General features: G+C 42.7%; 1 protein-coding gene across 8 annotated transcripts in view; it reads left to right on the forward strand.

The window, feature by feature from the left end:
- The window catches only part of APBB2 (amyloid beta precursor protein binding family B member 2), a 381,984-nt gene that overhangs the window by 233,207 nt on the left and 126,209 nt on the right, over positions 1-22,568 (forward strand). The window lies entirely within an intron of this gene.

The following is a 22,568-nucleotide window of genomic DNA, read 5'->3' on the forward strand; positions in this document are numbered from 1 at the left end:
GTTGAGAGGTTATTTTTTTTCCATTGAAACCAAATATTATCTTTTTGTTTTCTCTAGTCATTGTTTTCCTAAACCGATTGGTCCATTAGAATATGCACTGAAGTTAAATGAGAACCTGGATGGGAATATGACTGGATTTATTATGCACTCCAGCCTTTGCACATCTATGTCAATGATATAAAGCTAGACCAAGAATTTGGGGGAACGCTTTTACTAATTTAATGTTAAAGTAAAATATCTACCACCTGCTGTGAGGTTAAGCACCAACATATGTCAAAAGGAATAGTTACGTGATAGACCTTCTTTCCTTGCTCTTAAAACATTTTCTGGGGGCGCCTGGGTGGCTCAGTCGGTTAAGCGGCCGGCTTCAGCTCAGGTCATGATCTCATGGTTTTTGAGTCTGAGCCCCACGTCAGGCTCTGCACTGACAGCTCAGAACCTGGAGCCTGCTTTGGATTCTGTGTCTCCCTCCTTCTCTGCCCCTCTCCTGCTCACGCTCTGTCTGTCTCTCTCTCAAAAATAAATAAACATTTAAAAAAAAATTCTAGTATTAAGCTAGGGTATTAACTCCTTTGGCCTCCAAAGTACTATTTCCAAACAGAAACCAGAGCTTCTTGATGACTATATAAGGAAAGTATTTCTAGGAAAAATCTCACAGAATCCATGAGCAACTCTGTTGTCTAATAGCCTCAGGATGGGGAGACTTAAAGAGAATGAAAAGCAGCTGACTTAACCATTTTCCCAGAGAAAGTTTCTGCAATTTCTGCATAAAGATGTATGGTGTGATCCTTAGAGATTTTCACTCTAATTATTGTGTCCTCTATTTGAATGAGTAAGTAGAGAATCTAGTTCTTATACTCATCAGTAGTATAAAATATCTTCTTAGCTTGAGAGGAATTGAGTAAATTACTTGTAAAAACAATTCATGAAGGAAACCAAAGAAAAAGGTTCAAAAACCACTGGTCTGTTTCTCAAAATGCAGTTTGAATTTTAGATTTAAGATGTTTCCTTCTTCCTAAAGTTGAGTCTCACAAAGAAGAACTCTGTTAATACCTCGTCATCGTTAGATTTAGTTGGAGTTTCTCAGCCAATACATATATGTTGAGCAATAAGAAGACATTTCATAGCCTCCAAGTCGGAATTATTTTCACAAAAGCTGGGTCAAGCATCTGCCCATGTCAGGAACATCTAAGTTAAAAGTATGTGTGAAGAAGTATGCTCTCCCTTCTGAGATAATAACTAAATAAATGGCATAATCCGAAGAGAATGAAGAGTTATGGAACCACAGAGAATTTTTAGAAGGCAGACGGGCAAACCTATTTCTCCTGTCCATGAGAGGAAGAAACTCCTCAGGGTTTGGCAGGGACAGTCCTCTGTGCGTGCTGGACGTACAGTGACAGTTTGCCTGGGACCAGGAGTGTTAAAATCAGGCGAGTCCCAGGAAAATCCGGATGCTTTGTTCCTCTCACTAGACTGCCTTACATATTGCAGGACATTTAGCATCCCTGGTTCCTAGCTACCCGTGATGCTCCCTAGCCATTATGAGAACCCCAGACACCCCCTAGGGGTAGGAACTGCCTTGGGGTGAGCCACCATAGCCCACCGTGCTGGGCAGGCCGTCCTGCTGTCGGCACCAGGACTGAAGTAGGGTGGGTGCATGTGGGTGACTCTCTTCAGTTCGTAGGAGGCTCTCTTCGGTCTCCGAACAAACATGTAAACATAAACCCAAATGCAGTGTTTAAATGCCTTTAACACACACAAAAAGAGTGGGGATAGGTGAGAGTGTTAATCGAAATCTGAGGCATGCAAAAAAAGAAAATGATTCCGTTTATAAACTTTTAGCTATGTTTTCATCCATTTGTGGCTCTTACGAATAATTACGTGCTCCCACAGAATTTTCAAATTAGTTTGTATAGTCATGGAAGATGTTCAACATTTATATGATTTGGAAGGATTGAGGAGATAGTGGACCTCCCCCTTCCCTCCCCCAGCCCATCTCCTTGGAAGTGGAGAATCAGTCCCTAATGAGCATACATCCTGCAGAAGGGATGACACAGAAGAAAGATGGACAGTTTCTGACTTAGGAAGATTTACGATATCAGCAAATGTAAGCACAGAATAGGTTTTGAAAACATCCCTCACTAATTAAAGGGCTAATGTGTAGAACTTGAGTACATGCTATTAAATGTGCAGAATATAGATGCTAAAGCACAATTTTATTGATTAAGAAAGCTCAGCCTGCTTCTAATACTTCAGGGGATTTAAAGAGATTATATTGGGTAACCTTGGGTGGGAAGGTGTCTTCTAACATTCTAAACCTGGTCCCTGTATTCTTTATTTAACCTGCTTGATCCTCATCCTCGCCCCTTAAACAGAAGCTTGTGTACAGAGATACAGCCTGAAGTCACGTTGTCATGGCAACAGCTACACGCTGGGAGGAAGTCATCTTTCAAATGGCCGGTGACTGGGTTTTTAATCACTGATTTATATTGATAGCAAAATTAAATAGGGATGTAGAATTTGTAATTATGTGTTCTTTTGGCTTGATATTTTCACTTCTATTACAGACTGTAATTTTTGAACATGTGTTATGATACATAATTTTTACACTAATGCAGTTCCATCTCATCTGTCTTCTATCATGTCAGTAATGATATTCTCAAAACACACACAGCCCCTGCTCAAAACTTTGATAGTTTTTGTTGCCTGTATAAGAAATTCTGAACTTATGAACGTGGTTGTGTAGGGGGCCCTGTGGAAAGGAGCTTCCATCTCCCATTCACCTTTGTCTCTTAGCAGCATCCATTATGGCTCCCAACACATACACAATAATCCTTGAGTCACCATAGGAGCTGAGGGAGGTGGATGCCTCAGATTGGAAATTAATAATACTAAAAAAAAATTGCCTTAAATAATTTGTATCTTAAAAGAGGTAGTACAGGGAGGAGCAGGTTAATTTTTAAAAATGGGTGATTAGGAAAAATTCCATGGAGGAAGCAACCTTTGAAGTTTTAGTTTGTGGGCAGTAATTAAGGAGGTTCCAGTCCAGGGGAACAGCATAAGCAAAGGCACAGGGATCTTGAAATGTGTGGTATGTTGCGAGACCAGTAAGTATGCAGTTGGCCTGGTTTAGAAGGGGCATTGGGGCATCTGGGAGTAAGATGGAAAATGGGCGGAAACCAGTGAGGGAGGGGGTTGGCTGTGCTGCCGGGCTAAAGGAAGTCTGTTTATTTGGTACCGGAAGAGGAGCAGGGGGGTAGTTTAATGGGTATTCTCTGGGCAGTTACTAGCTGTGGTGTGCTTAGCGGGAGCAGACCAGTCACAGTGACTGATTGTGGACCATTTTCAAGCCCAGGGGAGGCCCTTGAGAGTGTAAAAGGAGGCAGCACTATGGAGCTTGAAAAGCAGGCACAAATATAAGACCCTTGTGCTGGTCTGGACCCAATCCTAAAGTGGGTACTTCTGTATATTGACTAACATGCACTTGGGAACTTGGGCTTTGGGGTGGGACTGGCTGCCTTGAATCTCAATTCCACCGTCACTAGTTCCGGGACCAGGAGTCATTTCCTTCTCCTCACTCTGCGTCATCCATAAAATGGGAGAAAGACAACACCAATGTTAAAGGTTCTCTAAAGGATAAATGAATTGATACATAAAATGTTTGAAATAGTGTTCAGCACATGTTAATAAGTACCTCAGTAATACATGACTGTGGACACTGACATTGATGAAACATGAAAACATTGCTAAGTATTTGGAACTTTCTAGTAATTTTCCTAAGCAATCACAGAAGAGTAACTTATCTAACTTGATTCCTCCCCCAAACATCTCAATCTGCTTCTCTGGAAACACTCACTTCCAGTTAATATGATGGGTAGTCATTTACTGTCCATAAATGCCAAGCATTCTACTCAGTGCTAGAGGCAAAAAAATGAAAAGCCAAGGGGCTTGTCATAGAGGAGCCTAGAGATGTTTAATAGGTGGCAGTTGGTCCGTACAAAAGAATATAGGAAAAACAGTCGATGTGTGACAAAGGACATGTGACAGAGAGTAAATGAGAGGAGTAATTACTGTAAATACATAGTCTCTTAGTTATTAGTGCCAAGGTCATTTTGATTTTAAAAGTACCTCCCAGTCAGGGTGCCTGGGTGGCTCATCGGTTAAGAGTCCGACTTCAACTCAGGTCATGATCTCACAGTTTGTTCGCGTCAGGCTCTGTGCTGAGCTCAGAGCCTGGAACCTGCTTCAGATTCTGTGTCTCCCTTTCTCTCTGTCCCTCCTTTGCTTGTGCTTGGTGTCTCTCTCTCAAAAATAAATAAACATTGAAAACAATTTTTTTAAATTGGCTATTAATGAATGAATGAATGAATGAATAAGTAAAAGTACTGTAATGCCCAAGATTTCAATATCACCCCAAACCCAGAAACCGCCAGGGAGACTGAGTCACGCATGTAAAGGCAAAGGGCTTTATTATTACGGGCTTAGGCTCACCGGGGCCTAAACTCGGTCTCACAGCCTTCACCAACGCAGTAGATCCGTGCTGAGAGCCCCGAACAAGGGCTGAGCAGGGTTTTTATGGGGTTTAGGAAGGGGGAGTTGCAAGAAATTGTGACATCCAATCATTAATGTATAACAGCATTGGCAGTAACTCTAACCATACACATTGTCCAGGGTGTTCGCTACTTTTGGCGGGACCCAATCGCAATATTTAGAGTATCTTTGAAATTAACCAATTACAGAGTGAGTTCAGGGTCTGTTTGGTGACCAGCGGGTTAACTTTAACATTTGGTAACAGAGTCCTATCTAAAGTTCCCATCTGCAGGTCTCACCCTTAGGAATGTGGGGAGAGGTAGCTGGCCTTTCCTGATTGGATATTGCAAAGTGGTCTCCTGCTCTAGGCAATGTGTAACTGCCTAATAGTTCCGGAGAAACTGAACCTTAGATCTTCTAGCTTAGAGGGGGACCTCTGTCATGGAGTCTGTTAGGTCAGACTTTGTCCTTACAGTACCTTCCAGTAGTGTATGCTTAAATCATACATTAGTGTATCTGTATTGATAGACTATATCAGATTTTTCCAATTATATCTTAAGTCATAGCTTCAGAATGAGCTATAGTAGAAATTTTCTTTTCCTTTAGTCAGGTTTCAAGGACTAGACTTGAATTTCTGAAGAGCAGCATTATTCCTAGGGATGTTTTAAGATGAGAACAATGGGGGCACCTGGGTGGCTCAGTTAGCTAAGCATCCGACTTCAGCTTAGGTCATGATTTCATGGTCCGTGGGTTCGAGCCCCGCATTGGGTTCTGTGCTGGCAGCTCAGAGCCTGGAGCCTGTTTCAGATTCTGTGCCTCCCTCTCTCTCTCTGCCCCTCCCCCGCTCATACTCTGTCTTTCTCTGTCTCAAAAACAAATAAACCAAAATAATTAAAAAAAAAAAAAAAGATGAGAGCAATGTAAGGTGTGAGGTGTTTCAAATTGTTGGCAATTCCGGGGGCTCCCAGGTGGCTCATTTGGTTACATGTCCCACCTCAGCTCGGGTCATGATCTCACAGTTTGTGGGTTCGAGCCCCACATCAGGCTCTATGCTGACATTGCAGAGCCTGCTTGGTATTCTCACTGTCCCTTTCTGCCTTTCCCCTGTGCTCTTTCTCTCTCTCCCTCTCAAAATAAATAAAGAAACTAAAAAAAAAAAAAAATTCTACAAATTGTTGGCAATTCCTGATCTAGAATTTTAGTATTTAATCCCAAACTGCTTTTATATACCCCCCCCCCCCCAGTCAGGAGGCCATGTTTCTGTGTTTCAGGACCTCCCAATTTGAGGTACCAAAGGAATTTTTACAGAAGGCATCCTTCTTGAGCCCCTGGCTCACTGGAAGCTTCTAGATCAGTGTGTCTGTAAGAAATACGGTGTGAGCCACATTTGCGATATTAAATATCCTAATAGCCACATTAAAAAAATAAACAGGTGAAATTAATTTTAGTTGTGGATTTTATTTAACCCAATATATCTAAGGTACTGTCATTTCAACATACAACCCATATACAAACCATTAATAAAATGTTTTCTGTTCATCTGGTTGTACGAAGTTGTCCAAACCCCGTGTGTATTTCACGTGCTCAGTAGCCTGTGGGGCCAGTGCCTTCCATACTGGACAGCTCAGCTCCACAACTTAGGGCTTTACAAAGCCTTGAGACATTTCAGACAACCTAAGCAATGTCTGTATCTTTGATGATTTTTCATTAGTACTTTTCTTGTTTATGAAAATACATAAATGTAAATAAAGTGAGTTTGTTTTGAACCTCAGTGTCAGACAGTCCACTATTTCGTGATGTAGTTTCATCACTCGTGCACATAAAACGTTTCTCTTGTTTTCTGTGCTTGCATAATTACTCCTTGTCATTCCCTTACCTCCCATCCCCTCTCATGGGCAGTCATCGAATGTGTTTAATGGGTAATTTTTTTTGTTCAGAAGTATACTTGTGATGTGCACTGTTGTCTCTGTGTGTTCTTAATTTATTTAAAGGGTATTTTTTTCATGTGCCGTGTTAAAAAAAAATCTGTCCATAAAACTGTGGAGCTAATGCCTCGTTTCTAACTGCTTCATGGGGTTCCATGGTGTGAGTCCAACACATTTTCCCTTTCCCCTCACAGAGTGATGGGCTCCTCAATTAATCCCACAGGGATTACCTCCCCCCCGCCCCTGCCCAACACACACACACACCTTCTGATGGAACTGCCTGAGTGGTTCTGTGGGGTATACACATAGCATTGCTGGCTCATTGGGTATATATTATTTATCTGTTTGGAAAAACAAGTGGTTTTTTTTCTTATTTTTATTGATGGAGATACTTTCATATAATTTTGTTCAGTGAAAAAGACAAGATTGCAGTTGTTTGTTAAATCTGATCCTTTTGACCAGTAAAGTGAATCAAGTTACAGCTTATTTTTTTTAGGGCTTGCAAACCAATTCAATTCCCATGCATATGTTTCTCAAACAGACTCAGTCTATGAAAGAGGTCAAGCTTTCCTAGGGTGACTATTTGAAATCTGGGCCAAGTTCAAGTGTAATCTTTATTTGCAAGTCTTGCTCTATCAGCAGAGCATAATATAGATTGTAAAGGAATTAGTCAGGGAAGCAGAAAGTAGAAGAAAAAGATGTTATTAACCTGAAAGAAAAACCCCATCAAAAATTTACACAGAAAATGTGCCCTTGCTTTCAAAAGTAATTCATAGTTTGTTTCTCCAAGGGGAATTCCAAAAAACAAAACAAAAGTATTTTCTTTCACTCAGCTCTTTTTCACTCCTGGCTCCATGGTTAGATACTTCCCACTTATAATGTTTTCTAGAAGGAGAGGTCAGTGCTCTGAGCTCATGTATCCAAGCTCAAATGCCATACAGGAAGAGACACACAGTTGGTCTCTTTAAGGAAGGAAACACAAACAGCTCTCTAGGACAAAGATCTCAACATAGTCGGACACTGGTCCCCAAGGAGACCTGCCTATTTTGCGGGCAACGAGGAAGACTTCGGCACAGCCTCGGATTCTTCTGCTTCCAAAGACTGTTCTTCTGTACCCATTCTGAGATCTAAGCATCATTTGTGTGCTCTTAACAGCCTTTAGGCCCTAGCAATTTCTTTTCGAGGGAAGATTATGGGGAAAGCTGAGACGCAAGATGCTTAGAACATACTAGTGTTTAAGACCAGGTAGACCATCCTTTACAAACGGACGCTACCACCAGATCTAGAAAGAAGGAAATGGAGCTAACCCAGAACAAAACCTTTGTATGAATCAGAGTTTTTACAAGTGAGAGCTCAGAATTTGAGATGAAAAAGACAAAATCCTATTTCTATTGTGTATAAATTTGGAATCCTTCCCAGACAACCTGCAGATGAGAACTTTTAATGCTTCAAGAGGATTTTACTAGTGGAAAATAATTGTAGCCTATAGGCTGGAATTGGGTAAACTGGTGCATCCGAGGGTGAATAAAAGTAGCCAATAGTTATTCTAGTTCCTTTTTGGATGCCATAGCAAAGTAAAACTCAACTCACACTCAGCAGGCAAGGTGCTTAGTGGTACCTGTCCCTGCCCCCTCTCCCTCCCTCTCTGCCTCCCTTCATCCTTCCTTCCTTCCCTTTTTCCTTCCTCTTCTTTGTCCCCCTCTTTTCTGTAGTTGTCATTCATACAGATATTATCTAGGTAGCCTTTCAGTTTCAGAGAATGAGATGAAAAAAGGGAGCCACTCCAACTGCATTCACTAACCTCCAGAAAACTTAAATTGCACACCTAGTATATGTAAGACACATTTCTGGTACGTTGGTTGATTCAGATAAAAAGAGAAACAAGCCTTACATTTGCTTTCAGGAACTGAGATCTGTTTAATTTGGGATTAATAGCATCTCTATGACACCTTTTCTGAACTTTTTGCTCTTGGTGGCCCACAGCTTAAACACCAAATAGTTCCATATCCTAATCTTTAGTGAAAGGCAGTCCTTCAAAACTTTGAGCACTCATTTATTGTTTGAGATTTTTGAGAATAATTATTCTATTCACTTGTCTTTTCCTGGAATTTTGGCTCAATTACCTAATATTGTCTTAGGCTAGATTCTATTTTGAGCCACATAAGGAAATGTCGGTTTCTACACGTGCATCCCTGGCAGATGGGATCCACAAATACCTCTGCCTCTTTTCTGCCAGTAGCCTCGGCATCTTTGAAAAACTCAGAGCTCTGCACTTCATCACTCTTTCATTGCTGGAAAAGAAAACCCAAGTTATCGCACAGGTGTGGAGCAGCTGATTGGTTTTGCCACTTTGTTTTCCACTGGAGAATCCTTGCTTTCCTCTCATGACCTAGATGTGGACCGGTGGGAAGAGAGTATGGTTTATATAGATCACAGAATTCAAAGCCTTGAATCAAACAAACGGCAACTAAGATGCTGCCTGTGGGTGATTGCATCCTGGTAGGTATTTCTTGAGGTTTGTGAAAAAACTAGACCCAACACAGTTTCTACATTTGTTATTTTTATGGGAGTAGGAGACGAGGTTAAGGTGTTTGGTTTGATGGGTGGTAGGAAATGAATGGGTGATAACCAATGAAGTAACGTCGCAACAATGTGTGCTGTTTTAGAAAGTCGGGGAGTCAGGAATGTGGGTTCCTTAACTCCCTAGTTTAAATGCTTATAGGTTTAGGTTTGAATATGAGATTACAAAGCTAATCCATTAAAACCTGTTTCTTTCCTAGGTGCTAGACCTGGAATTCTGTATCATGCCATTAGATGAATGAGTTAGGATCAATTTCAACTGCTCGTAATACAAAACTCTACAATAACACTGACTTACTACAATAGGCATTGATTTCTCTTTCACATAGAAGCCTGGCAGTAGCAATTCACTGATATGGTGGTTCTGCTCCACAAAGACCCCAGGAGCCCAGATTCCTTGGCTCTACTACTTCACTATTGCTAGGGGATAGCACACGTCCTCATGGTCCAAGCCAGCGTATATATCTCTTCCAGACAGCAAGAACACGTATGCCTGCCAACTATTCTGTGAGGAAGGTTCTTGGAAACTACCGTGCAGCTCTTATACTTACATCCCAAAGATTAGAATGTGATCTGCCTACGCACATCTAGCTGCAGGGAAGGCTGGGAAATGTATTCTGTATTCTGGGGGGGGAGGGTATGTGTCCAATAAAAAGTATTTATTGCGTTGGAAGAAGACACGGGATATTGATGTGTTCGGTGTCTCCCACAGGTATCTTACTAATGAGACCCCAACCCCGGCTTCTCATAGACAAGAGGAATAGTACAGAATGGTTTGCCCAGTTAACGTTATTATTTTTTTTAAGTTTACATTTAATTACCTGTTGTGCAACATGATTACGATTTATAATAGGATTGACAAAACTGACAAAGTTAAAACCTCCACGATCAGTTTACTGCCTTTCTACGTCCAGTGCTGTTTCCAGCATGCTAAGATTCGATGCTTAGGAAAAAGTTTCTTTTGATAAACTCCTTTTATTAGATAACTAAAACTTTGCAAATTTTTGGAACAAAAAAATGAAATTTCTTCTCAACTCCATGGCTGTATCCTCTCATGCAATTCTAGTCATTGAAGCATATTTATATCTTCTATATAAGCTGCTTTAAGTTCTCTCTTGATTTGGATGGAGAATAAATATCTCGGAGAAGAAATAAAACACAGCCTTTACCTTGGTCCTTTTAATTGTGCTATTAAAAGGTAATCCCAGGAAAATATTTTCCTTTGAACTCCTCCCCCGTCCATAGTCTAGAAATCCTATTTTACCTCAGTTACTAAAGTTTGTCCACTAACCACCCTGGCTGATGGACAGATGAGTTCAGTTATGCTGATATTTTTAAGGGCACTTAAAACTTTAAAAATGCACTTAACAAATAGAATGGTTTGCAAACAAAAATACACAGAGATTTCTCCATAGTTAACGATAAGCAGTTCCGCAGCCTCCTCCAGTTAGCTCACCTGGTTGAAATCTTTTTCATCACCTGTGAAAAATGGGAGCAAGATCTCTTCTACCTGCGTTGCAGGTTTTTCTGGCACCAAGTGAGACTGGATTAGTTACAGCACTTTGGAAGTCCCGTAGTGGAATAGAAATACATGTTCTTGTTCGTGTATCAGAAACAAAACATACACATTTTAATCTATGGGAATACAGTTCTGTGTGCTCCTTGACACACAGCATTTTGGGAAACATGGCGTCCATTCACCTTACCCTTTTAATACACTGATAATAGACCGAATTGTAGTTTGTTGTAGAATACTTTTCCTCGATTCTCAATACCACCTTTGTTCTAATATGTAACACAGATGGGAAGTCAAGTCCTGGCATGCCATCATGTAGAATAATAATGACCTTGAAGTTAGCCAGGGCAACCCCTGGAATAGGTTCTACCTTGTCATCATCACAGCTGTGTGTCAGCCTGAGGAGGACCACAGCTCTAGGAGAAAAGTACCTTGAAGACCCTGCCAAAATAAAGAGGGAAATATTGGCTCTATTTAATATACTTTCAAACCCGTCTACCTTGAAAGAGTATGGTGCCAGTAGTAATTCTGTCTGTCTGTTTGGACATCAAAGAAAGATTCATGCCCACAGTGGTATTTTGTTTTCTCTTCCCCAACTGCTCACTATAAAATAATAAATAAGAAAGTTGTGTGGTCAGGTTGACTGAGGCTGTGGCGGTTGGACACATTCTCTGAATAATGTTGTGCAGTTACCCTTTGCTCAATTTCCATAGAATCATAGATCATTCTAGAACACTGTGTTTAGGATTAGGCAAAGCAAAGGGTATTAGGCCTGACTTGTTAATCTTCTTGCCAAACATGATAATCCCATCTGGTATGGAATAAGAGGTACTGCTGTCGTTGAGTAGGTGAGTGCTTCACACAGACAACTGGAGAAGAGAGGAATAAACCTGCCTCGCAGTGTGATATAAATATGCTATGATCTCCACCTTTTAAAAGTATCAAAAAACCACGGCCCCTGGCTAACTCAGTTGGAAGAGTATGTGACTCTTGATCTCAAGGTCGTGGGTTCAAGCCCCATGTTGAGTATAGCGATCACAAATAAATAAATAAATAAAATAAACTTAAAAAAAATTTTTTTAATTACCCAAAAAGTTGTTGATTTCAAGAGCATGCCCACCTGCATTCTTTCTCCATTCATTATTGTGATATGACTTTTAGATTTTGGAGATCTGTTGTTTCAATACAGGTTTTCCCTAGCTATGCTTAGAAAAATAAAATTGAGGTTACTGAAATGGCCCGTAGTTTTTTCAAAGTAAAATATGAGTCTCCACTCAAGTTTTATGTATTTGTTTTCTTCTCAATTTTCATTTAAATTCTCGTTAACACATAGTGTAATATTGTTTTAGAATATAGTGATTCATCATATACATACAACACCCAGTGCTTGTCATAACAAGTGCCCTCCTTAATACCCATCACCCATCTAGCCCATCCCCCCATCTCCCCTGTATCAACCCTTAGTTTGTTCGCCATAGTAGAGTCTCTTCGGGTTTGCTTCCCTCTCTCTCTTGTTTTACCCCCCTTCCCATATATTCATCTGTTTTGTTTCTTAAATTACGAGTGAAGTCACATGGTATTTGTCCTTCTCTGTCTTATTTTGCCTTGCCTAGTCCCCTCTAGCTCCATCCACGTCATTGCAAATAGCAAGATTTCATTCTTTTAGACGGCGAAGTAATATCCATTGTACGTGTCCACCACTTCTTCTTCATCCATTCATCAGTTGATGGACACTTGGGCTCTTTCCATAGTTTGGCTATTGTTGATAATGCTGCTCTAAGCATCGGTATGCATGTATCCCTTCAAATCTGTATTTTTTTATCCTTTGGGTAAGTCACTAGTAGTTTATGTATAAGGGCTTTTTTTTTTTTTTTTTTTGGACGGGGTGTCCATTGAGCCTATGGTTTCTCAAAAGTGTTTGTAAATTGTGCTACTTTGTATTTAGTGCACACTTGAAAAGGAACTAGTGTTCTTAGGTTATATTTCATATCATCTTAAGATTTTAACATTTCCTCTCATAACTTGAAGTACATGTTTTATTGTGTGTTTTGGTGTTTCAGATGAGACCTTCTGATGATATTTAACATAGTCTTTAACCAGTCATAGGATTAACCCCACCTATATGTGTGTGTAGGTTTGTACAGATGAGTGGATATTTATAAATAGGAACTTTTCCTCCAGAAAATTTGTAGTAGCTACTTTACATCTTCTGCTTTTTAGGTTTTAAGTTTGTCTTTGCAAGGTCCCTGATCGGGGACTGTGTTTCGATTTTGGGTAACAGTCTGTGAACAGGGAAGCACAGAGTCCTGTTACTTCCCACCACCAGTTCCTCTGTACGTGCTCTGATGAGCGAGGACGGAAGAGGCTCAGGAGGAGGAGGTCTTCATAAAGCACACTTCCCAGGCTGTTTGGTTCTGACTTCATCTCTGCCTCTTTAAGCCTCAGCTTCATGACCTAAAACAGCCAAACGCTAAGTAAGGAGGTGCCAGTGTGTTTTCGTGTGACACACTTTCTCAGCTGAGAGGAGGGTGGCCAGTGTTACCTCCTTTTCTTGATCTAAACAAAAACTGTCTTTTTGGTAAAAACCCATTTAGTGGCTGCAAACTCTCGGAAACCTTTTTAAATGAAATGAGCTGTGCCTGATGCCATTTCAAAAAGTGTTTTGTATTACAGGATCTTTCCCCCCAAAGCCACATTTGAATGAAGCAATTCATAGCTACTTACAAACATTTCCTGAGTGATTACTATGTGCCCAACTTTGTGCCAGGTGCTTTGTCCCATGGGGTGAGACTGGCTCTTTTGTACAGTGAACAGACAGGCCATTATAAATTAATCCATTTGGGGGCGTCTGGGTGGCTCAGTTGGTTAAGTGTTTGCCTTTAGCTCAGGTCAAGATCTCACAGTTCATGGATTTGAGCCCCGTGCCAGGCTCAGTGCTAACGGCTCAGAGAGCCTGTTTGGGATCCTCTCTCTCCTCTCTCTCTCCGCCCCTACCCTGCTTATGCTCACTCTCTCTCACTCTCTCAAAATAAATTAAAAAGAAAAAAAGAAAAGTTAAGTAGTTGTACCATTAATAAAAAGGGGGGGGGAGGGAGGGAAGAAGGAGGGAAGGAAGGAAGAAGGAAGGAATTAAGCCATTTGTCAAGGTGACACAGCCAAACCTGGGGCAGAGGTTCAAGACTGTCGGCTAACTCCAGGGCTCCTGTCTGTGATAGTAACCTGGCCCTGAAACAATTTTAGTAGACTAAGCCCCACAAAGACTGTCTCCAGGGAGTTTAAATTAAGAAATTTTGTGTTGATCTTATGCCAAAGCACTTGATAAAAATATACAGAGAATGTGATGTTATAATGCCCAAATTTAAGGACTATTTAAATAGTGAGTTCTTGGAATATTTACTCAAGAATCTTTAACAGAAAAATCCTCAGCCACAAATAGCAAAGATTTTAGGAGAAAAACATGAGAAAAAGTATCAGGAAACGAATGCTCCGAAAACTGTTAGGAATGCCACTGCAACTCTTGAAAGAATGACACCACAGGAAAGTGCAGTTGGGTACAACATGCCTGGATAGACATTTCAGGGTCCCAGTTATGCCTTGCAAATAAGTCTCAAGAAATAGAAGAGGCCCTGAAACTTTGTGGCGAGCTTTCCTCCCTGCTGTCTGGCAGGCTGGCGGTCCGACTTCTGAGAGCTCACAGACTTGGAACATTTTGGGGCTTGTTTCCTTGTGTCCATAGTCATTGTTTTTGCCAGCTCCTTCGGCTGAGGACAGTTTGACACCAGATTCTCAGCAGCCTCCGTGTGCTGCTCCGGTACTGGCCCCAGCCGATCTATGATAAATGATGTAGTCCTAGAGCCCTGGCCCTGGGCTGTTGTCTCCAGAAGTTGGTGATGAAGCTGCAAGGCTCAAAAGTCTTGCTTGCTGGGGCACCTGGGTGGCTCAGTTGGTTGAGCATCCGGCTTCAGCTCAGGTCATGATCTCAGGGTTTGTGGATTTGAGCCCCGCGTCAGGCTCTGTGCTGAAAGCTACCTCAGAGCCTGGAGCCTGCTTCTGGTTCTCTTTCTCTCTCTGACCCTCCCCTGCTCGCACTGTCTCTCTCTCTCTCAAAAATAAATTAAAAACCTAAAAAAAAAAACCCAAAAAAAACAAAACAAGAGTCTTGCTTGCTCTCTTCTGACAAGGAAGATCTGGGTCCAGAAGAAAATAAAGGGACTAAGTAAGGAGAGAGAGAGACAAGAAGAAAGGCAAAGCGAGCAGACCACCAGGGGATCAAAAAGAATTACAAAGTTAAAATCAAAACTTCTCAAAAGTTTGTATTACAGCCTTTTGCTTTTTCAAAACAACCTGCATTAGCACCTGTTTGTAGTAAACAAAAGAAATCAAAGAGGATTTTCGCTTAAGGGTAAAAATAGTATCAGCGGTTGTTTGGCAATGAGCTGTTACAGGGGCAGTGTGCACCCCCAGCAGTGAGAGCGCCCCCCCCCCCAAGCTCCTTCCCCGGGACCTACACTCAGCAACTCAACACCCATTCACCACAGCTTCGAGCTGTGTCTGTGAGCATCTCGTTTTATTTTGTGCACCTGTTAGCAAGATGTGTCCTGAGGTATCAGAAGAGCCTGAGAGGTTATTTTTTGGGTCTGGGGACCCTCATAGTTCTTTCCATATAAATTAATGGTAACTGCTTCTTCACTTTATTGCCATTTTGGCTTCTGAAGGGCTTCATCTACTTTTGGATATCGAGGGAAACCTGTAGTTCATCTTAAACCAGCTGCCTCCTTCAGGAATAATATTGTTCAAGAGATTAGTTAGAAGCAGCTGCAGCTACGACTTTGGGAGAAAGAGTTTTTTCTTATCCAAGAACGGATACTCTTGGTTTTATAAACACAGATCGGTTCTTTGCATAGAGGGTGAAACCCTAGCCCTGGTGGCCTTGATCTTATCCTAGACCACTAAGCCCTGCCTGGAGTGACTTTTCTGTTGTAATGACAAGTTACATTCCCTTTGCTTGGAATGCTGTTCTCTTGTCTCTTCGCAAGGCTGGCCCCTTGTGGTTTAGGGATGCACTGTGCCTCAGAGACCTTCCCAGGCCGTGCTGCACAAATAGCCCACCCCGCTCCCAGACATGATTATCACATGACCCAGTTTGCTTCTTTTATTCATTACTGTATGCCTAGCTTCTAGAAAAATAGTATTTGGCATTAATAGGAAGCCTTCAATATGAAAGAATGAATGAATAAGTAGATGAATGAATGAATATACATTCACATTTTTTATTTTGTGGAACCAGTTGTTAGTTGGATGGGAAAGAATTACTACCTTTTCTGTTTTCTTAGGCCAATCGTTTTTAAAAGCATGATCCCAAATCAGTAGCATAGAGTCAGCACCACCTGAGAGTTGTTGGAAATGCAGATTATTAGACCCTACCCTGGATTTACTGAGCCAGAAACTCTGGGGTGATGCCCAGTTGTTGCTTCTAGTAGGTTCTCCAAGTGACTCTGATGCTTGAGAACCACTGCCCCATGTCACCATTGCAGGACCAGATCTATCTGACAACCCCATGCATCCTCAGCCTTAAAACAATGCCTGGCACAGAGTAGACCGGAAATATTTGTTGAACGAATTACTCTCTCTCCTCTTTCCCCACTTGCCCCCTCTCCCCATACCTTGCACATCAAAGGCACTGGGTACACAAAGGTTGAGGAGGGGAGTGAGTGCCTTTCTGAGGACCTGAGGGAAGCCTTCTGTGCTCTGCACTGCAGACCTTGCCAAATTTAGAATCTCAGCTCATCCATTCCTCCTTCCTGTGGCCTCGGGAGCAGCAGAGGAAATTTCCAGCTGCTGCTGGATGCGACTTTGTTTTCATTTGACCCTTGGGTTCCTGCTAGTGAGCCCTGGGGAGGGGATGATGAGAGGTGCGCTCACCTCACCTACATCTGCGCTGGGAGGGGTGTGGGGAGCGAGGCCCTGTGAAGAAGAAGCTGAGCCAAGCTGAATGGAGCCAGGGCCACAGCTCCGCCTGAGGTGGCTGAAAGGGGCGGGTCTTTGCTGCTCCCAGAGGGGCTCCTTGTTCCCACACCCAATATTGCTCCAGCCCCCCGGGGGCTCTCAGCCTTGCTATTTTTATACTCTGACTTCCAGGCCCTGCTTCCAGAACAAAACCACAAACAATGAAGGGCCACAGAGCCACTTTGAAAGGACCCCTATGACTTCCAGCTCTTCCTGCTGAACTGTCCTGTTAGCTTGTGACAGTGCCTTCAGAGAGATGTGGTGACATGTCTTGGGTGCAAGATCCTGTAGAAAGGGGCAGAGGGACAAATAGGAGGGATCTCAGTCTGCAGCGTGCCTGAGGTTGGACTTTGGTCCTGAGGCTCCTAACGGGGTGGGGCCAGCTGGAGTGGTTACCTGAATGACTGAAAGCAGAACTGGGCACAACAAGGAGGCTCCTACCTAAAGCCCACCCCGGAAGTGTCCTCCAGTTGATGTACCCAGACAAAGGTGGTTCTGGGCACGCTTAGGGCCAGTCCCTTGGTGCAAATCTTTGCACTCAACTTATTAGCTGTTTGACCTTTGTCAGGTCAGCTGGCTGGTCTCACAGCCCCAGACTTGAGGCCACTGCGTTCTTTTCTTTTGTTTTCACCACTGTTTATTCACCTTCTCAGTTCCTCCAAGCTGTCCAAACTGGTTTCTCTCAGGCGGTGGCTGAAAAAGTAACTCCATTTAGACATAGGGACATAGTTTCCCCCCTTGGCTTTAAACCAAGCAGCTGACCTCCCTGCACCTTAAAAAGGGGCTGACAAAAGGGAGTGCTCTGGAAACTCCGGGAGCTCCTGCAGTAAAGAAGTAATAAAGGACCCGGGTACTTCCGCCTGCAGTCCGTGTTGGGACCCTTGTAACGTCTTCTGTTCACAGCAGTGTTGTCACTAGCTATCAGAACCTCATGGCAGCTAATAGCTAATAGCACTTGAGCTTAAACCTCGAAAGGCCTGGGTTCTTGTCCTGGCCCTGCTCACATTGCCTTCCTTGCCTTCTAGCCGAGATTGATGTGAGCATTCAGTGTGGTAATGAATGTGAAGATGTGCTGTACTTCATGGGTAGAGAACTTTTTTTTTTTTTGGTAATGAAGGGCCTAGACCCACAGTGGGAGAAAAAAATTCAGGAATCCTACAAAAACAAAGCAACTGTATTCATTCTGGGGTTGGTTTGTGTTTGAGAGAAACCTAGGAAAAATTCAGTCATACTGCTTTAAAGTAGACCAAGGGGGACATGAATCTTTATTTGTAAAATTATGAAATATTTCTATTTTTCCTTCCACATCCATCGAGAGACAGGCAGACATTGGAGGAAAGAGAAGGTATGAAGCAGAGCCATGGCCAGGGAAGAAGCCCCCCCCCCCCCCGCCCCGCCCAGGGTGGGGAGAGCCTGGCCTCGTCTGCCCTGCCCGGGTCCTTACATTCCAGCCCTGCTAAGGGCGTCCCGTGGACCTTCTCCTCCAGAGAAAGGGATCACCATACGATCATCTTCTTTTATCTTTATTCTTTGAACCATGATGATCACACAATCCATAAATTCTGTAGGGGGAATTTTCCTCTGGACACATGAAAAAATATTTTTATGGTGGGCTCAATGAACTTAGTGTATGACGTTGTTGGCTTTGGAGACCTGATGTATAATAATAATAGCAATAGCAGGGGGTATTTCTGCAGTAAAGAGGCCTGTACTGTGCCAACCTTTATTCTGAGTGCTTTACACATTAGCCGGCGATGTAGAGTGGATACTGTCTTGATCCCCCTTTTACAGATAAGCAGCTGAAGCCCAAAGAGATTGAGTAACTTGGCAGAGGTCGTTCAAGTAATGAGCGGCTGAGCCAAAACACAAAGGCCCCATACAGAGTTCACACTTGACTGCATCACGTATTTAGAGTCTTCTCCAACTCCCCCTTCTAGACTTACTGAAATATTTAAAAACACTCTTCAGGCTGGGGCGCCTGGGTGGCTCAGTCAGTTAAGCATCCAACTTCGGCTCAGGTCATGATCTTACAGTTTGTGAGTTCAAGCCCTGCATCAGGCTCTGTGCTGACAGCTCAGAGCCTGGAGCCTGCTTTGGATTCTGTGTCTCTGTCTCTCTCTGCCCCTCCCCAACTCACATTCTATGTCTCTCACTCTCTCTTTCTGAAAAATAAACATAAGCATTTATAAAAATACTCTTCAGGCTTTCTATAGATTTCTCCATTTTAACTCTCCTATTACTCTTTCCTTAAGTCACGCCCCTCCCCACCCACACTTGGTCTGAGTTCCAGTCCCGAAGTTGGGTGACTGGGATGGAATCCTGTGGTTTGCTGTGGGCTGGCCAGTGCTGAATGGATCTTCTTAAGGTTACTGTTCCCCGGTGACTCGCCCCAAAAGAATAGAGTCCCCCAGTATGGAGGTCTTTTAGTGTATTCCCATTGAAAACTAAGAATACCAACACTTCAGAACTCTAAGCAGATCAGCCAAGAAGGGGCTCATGCGGCAACTCAGTGTGAGAAAACTGCTGAGAATCAGAGGGGCATTGAGACCATCAGCCACCATTTCCTTTCTGCAACATCAGCTTCCTTGTCTTCAGCATAGCTGCACAAAGTAATTTTCTGAGAATCAGAAGGGGTTGGCACTTTCCCCTCTAGTCACCCGGTGTTTATAGATTTCTCCTATATTGATTTAGTCTGCGTGCCCTCCTTCCTGCCACGTGCACTATGGTACTCCACTATTTTAAGCTGCTTTACAATATTTTGAATAATCTTTCCACAAGCAGCTTCTTGGGATTTAGATGTCTTGGCCCCACTGTACTTTGGCTTTAGCTATGGTTTCAAACTTGATTGTAAGCAAAAACAAACAAAGAAACAAACAAACAAAACCCTGATCTCTGTTTTCAAGGAAAATCGTACGTGTAAGACCAGGAGTGGAACCCAAAAATGGTGCTGCTGTGGCCGGAAGGGCCTGGAAAGGCTGGGATTCCGCCTGCCCACACGGCCGTCTTCCTTCCACCCTGATGAAAGTTGAACCACTGACCTGTTGAATAAGGTCCAAAGTACTTATTTAAGTGCGTACCTAATTTTATGTAGGAAAACAAAGCACATTGGAGCTAACAAGGTTAAAGTAGAGGAAATGCACGAGGACTATGGTGTCTCAGAATATTTCTTACTATTCCCTGTGGAACCTATCAATAAAAAAAGAACCAAATTCTCAACTCAGCGTCTCTTGGCCCCCAGCCCAGGACTCTTTCCAATTTGTCATATTATGTTTCCTTTTATCCATAAGAACATTCAGATACACCATCAAGGAAACTAGACATTGCTATTCTTGAGGGTTATAAAATTGCTCTGTTTTGTAAAACTGCACAGAGCTGGTTTCTTCAGAATTCTTTTGCTAAGTTCCGATTCCCACCGTTCAAGGACTTTATTCACTCATTTGTTTTTCCCTCTTTCTTAATTTATTCTTCCTTTCTTCATTCCTTCCATCCATCCATCCATCCATCCACCGTCTATCTATCCAACTCATTGCCATTGAACACTTGCCATTCTGGGCGTTGGGAACATGATGACGAACAAGACAGACATGATGTCTGCCCTCATGGGGTTTACATCCCTTCCCACCCAGTGGAAGGGGTTCTGTACATGTTTGTGGAACCGGTAATAACGTTGTCAATGTGCTGACCTCACTTCCCCCATCATAGTCCCATCATCATCAGTTTTTAACAACAGAACAAATCCCCTTTTTATTTTTATTCCAGCGAAATCTCAGCAGAGCCTCCTAATGTAAACCAAATATAGGCAGGTAGGTCTGCTTGCAGACGGAGCAGCACCATGCAGCCCAGAGCCCTTCTCATGCGGCCCTCAAGGTTCTGGAAGGCCAAACCTGAAGGCCACTGATTTTGGTTTCTGTCCTTGGTCCGACATGATTCCATATTCTGAAGGTGGTATCCTGCCTGTGTGCCCGTGTCCCAACTGTAGAGACAACATGGGTATGTGATGCCCAAAACGCAGTATCCTCAACGGCCAGAGACCACCAGGGAGACCGAGGCACGCATGCAAAGGCAAAGGGCTTTATTGCGGGCTTATAAGCTGGGGCTCACAGACTTCACCAGCGCAGTGGATCTGTGCTGAGAGCCCCAAACAAGGGCTGAGTAGGGTTTGTATGGGGTTAGGGAAGGGGGAGTTACAAGAAATTGTAACATAGGTACAGTGATCCAATCATAATGGTACAACAGTACTGGCAGCAGCTTTAACCATACACATTGTTCAGAGCATTCGTTACTTTTGGCGGGACCCAATCACAATATTTAGAGTAGTTTTGAAATTAACCAATTACAGAGCAAGTCTAGGGTCTTGTTGGGTGACTAACGGGTTAATTTTAACGTTAGGTAACAGGGTCCTATCTAAAGTTCCTATTTGCAGGCCTCACTTAAGGAATGTGGGGAGAGGTAGCTGGCCTTTCCTGATTGGATACCGCAAGGTGGTCTCTCCTGCTCTAGGCAATGTGTAACTGCCTGATAGTTTTGGGGAAACTGAAACTTAGGCCTTCTAGTTCAGAGGGAAAACTTAAAGCCTGTCATGGCGTCTGTTTGGTTTAGCCTTACAGGTAAATGTGTAAACTCAGGCCCTCAGACCTCAAAAACCACAGAAATGGTTAACTAGCAGCTTCTTTATGTCCTTTCAAGAGTTTCAAGCCCCAAAGCTTCATTCTGTAAGCTACTAGAATGGGACAAGGATTTTCTCCTGACCTAATCCAGAGACCTATGTATTTTATTTTTCCTATCTCACTTGAGAGGCAAAAACCAAGTAACTCCTCCACCCCACCAAACAGGAAACAGGACAAAGGAGTGTGTACATGTTTATTTCAAGTTGTTTCTGAAAATTTTAGGTAAATTGAAATTACTTAATCATGCTTAATTTCCTGTAGGGGGAGGGGGAATTTCCAGTGTAATCTGAGACTAGTGGCAATTTTGCCCCTGGCAGATTTAAATGAGAAAAGTGAACGCTGGGGTGGCAAGCAACCGCCTGAATGCGTATCTGTGCCCACAGTCTTAATCAGCCTCTTTGTTTGGTTCCTTTTTTTCTTGTAACAGAGTCAGTGACGCCTGTGCATGTGATGCTATGGCATTTGCACAGAGCAAAGCCCACGTGCTTCTCCTTTGCGTTGCTGCAGTGTCCTGGCCTCTTACCAGCGGCCACATCGAAAGGGGTCTGATCCATAGAAAAAAGCAATCCCGGATTTGAAGCACAAATTTCTTGAGTTTTGCTACCTATGTACATACGTTCATGGAGCTGCCTGTGATTTCTCCACTGCACTTTCTCTGCTTCTTTCTCCTCTTTTCTTGCCCACTCATTTCATATTCAACTCAAAGAAGGCCAAAATGAGATTTTAAAAAGGCAGATAATTACCCAGTAAACTGATAAAATATTGATACAGGCCAGAGATCTCTGAAATTACGCAGCATGGGTATTTTACTGCCGCCGCTTACACACACACACAGAATTTAACACTTTATTTTTTTGAATTTCAACGCCTTCGGACTTGGCACATGCTTTCCATTTCACCACAGTCCCCACCGTTCTCTGTTGTATTTCACACACACACCCCTTTATGGCCTGTTTTTAGAGTCGGTCTGGTCCCTTCTTGAATTCCAGGGGTTTTCCATTTTGCCTTCTTGAGGAATCTTCTGGGCAGGATTTCAAATCGTAGAGTATTACAAAAGACATGGCTACTTTGTAGATGTTGACAACCAAATGGTAGGAGTTGCAAAAGCCAAGAAAAGCTGTAAATACAGTACTCATTTACAGAAAGCGATTAAAGAAAAGGAGAATTCTACTCATTGCTGAGAATTGTATAAGATGCCAACCAATAAATCTTCCTGATTTATGAAGGAGTCAGATTTTGCGTGTCACCTTGCAAATTTTGCTCAGGTGGTTAATTTTGGCTAATGGAGCTTTTAAGTTGTTCACAGGGGTCTTGAAGCTGTAAAAGACCGGATTACGGGTCCTT

This window comes from Suricata suricatta, chromosome 1 (assembly GCF_006229205.1).
Source record: "Suricata suricatta isolate VVHF042 chromosome 1, meerkat_22Aug2017_6uvM2_HiC, whole genome shotgun sequence".
In the NCBI taxonomy this organism is placed as follows: Eukaryota; Metazoa; Chordata; class Mammalia; order Carnivora; family Herpestidae; genus Suricata; species Suricata suricatta.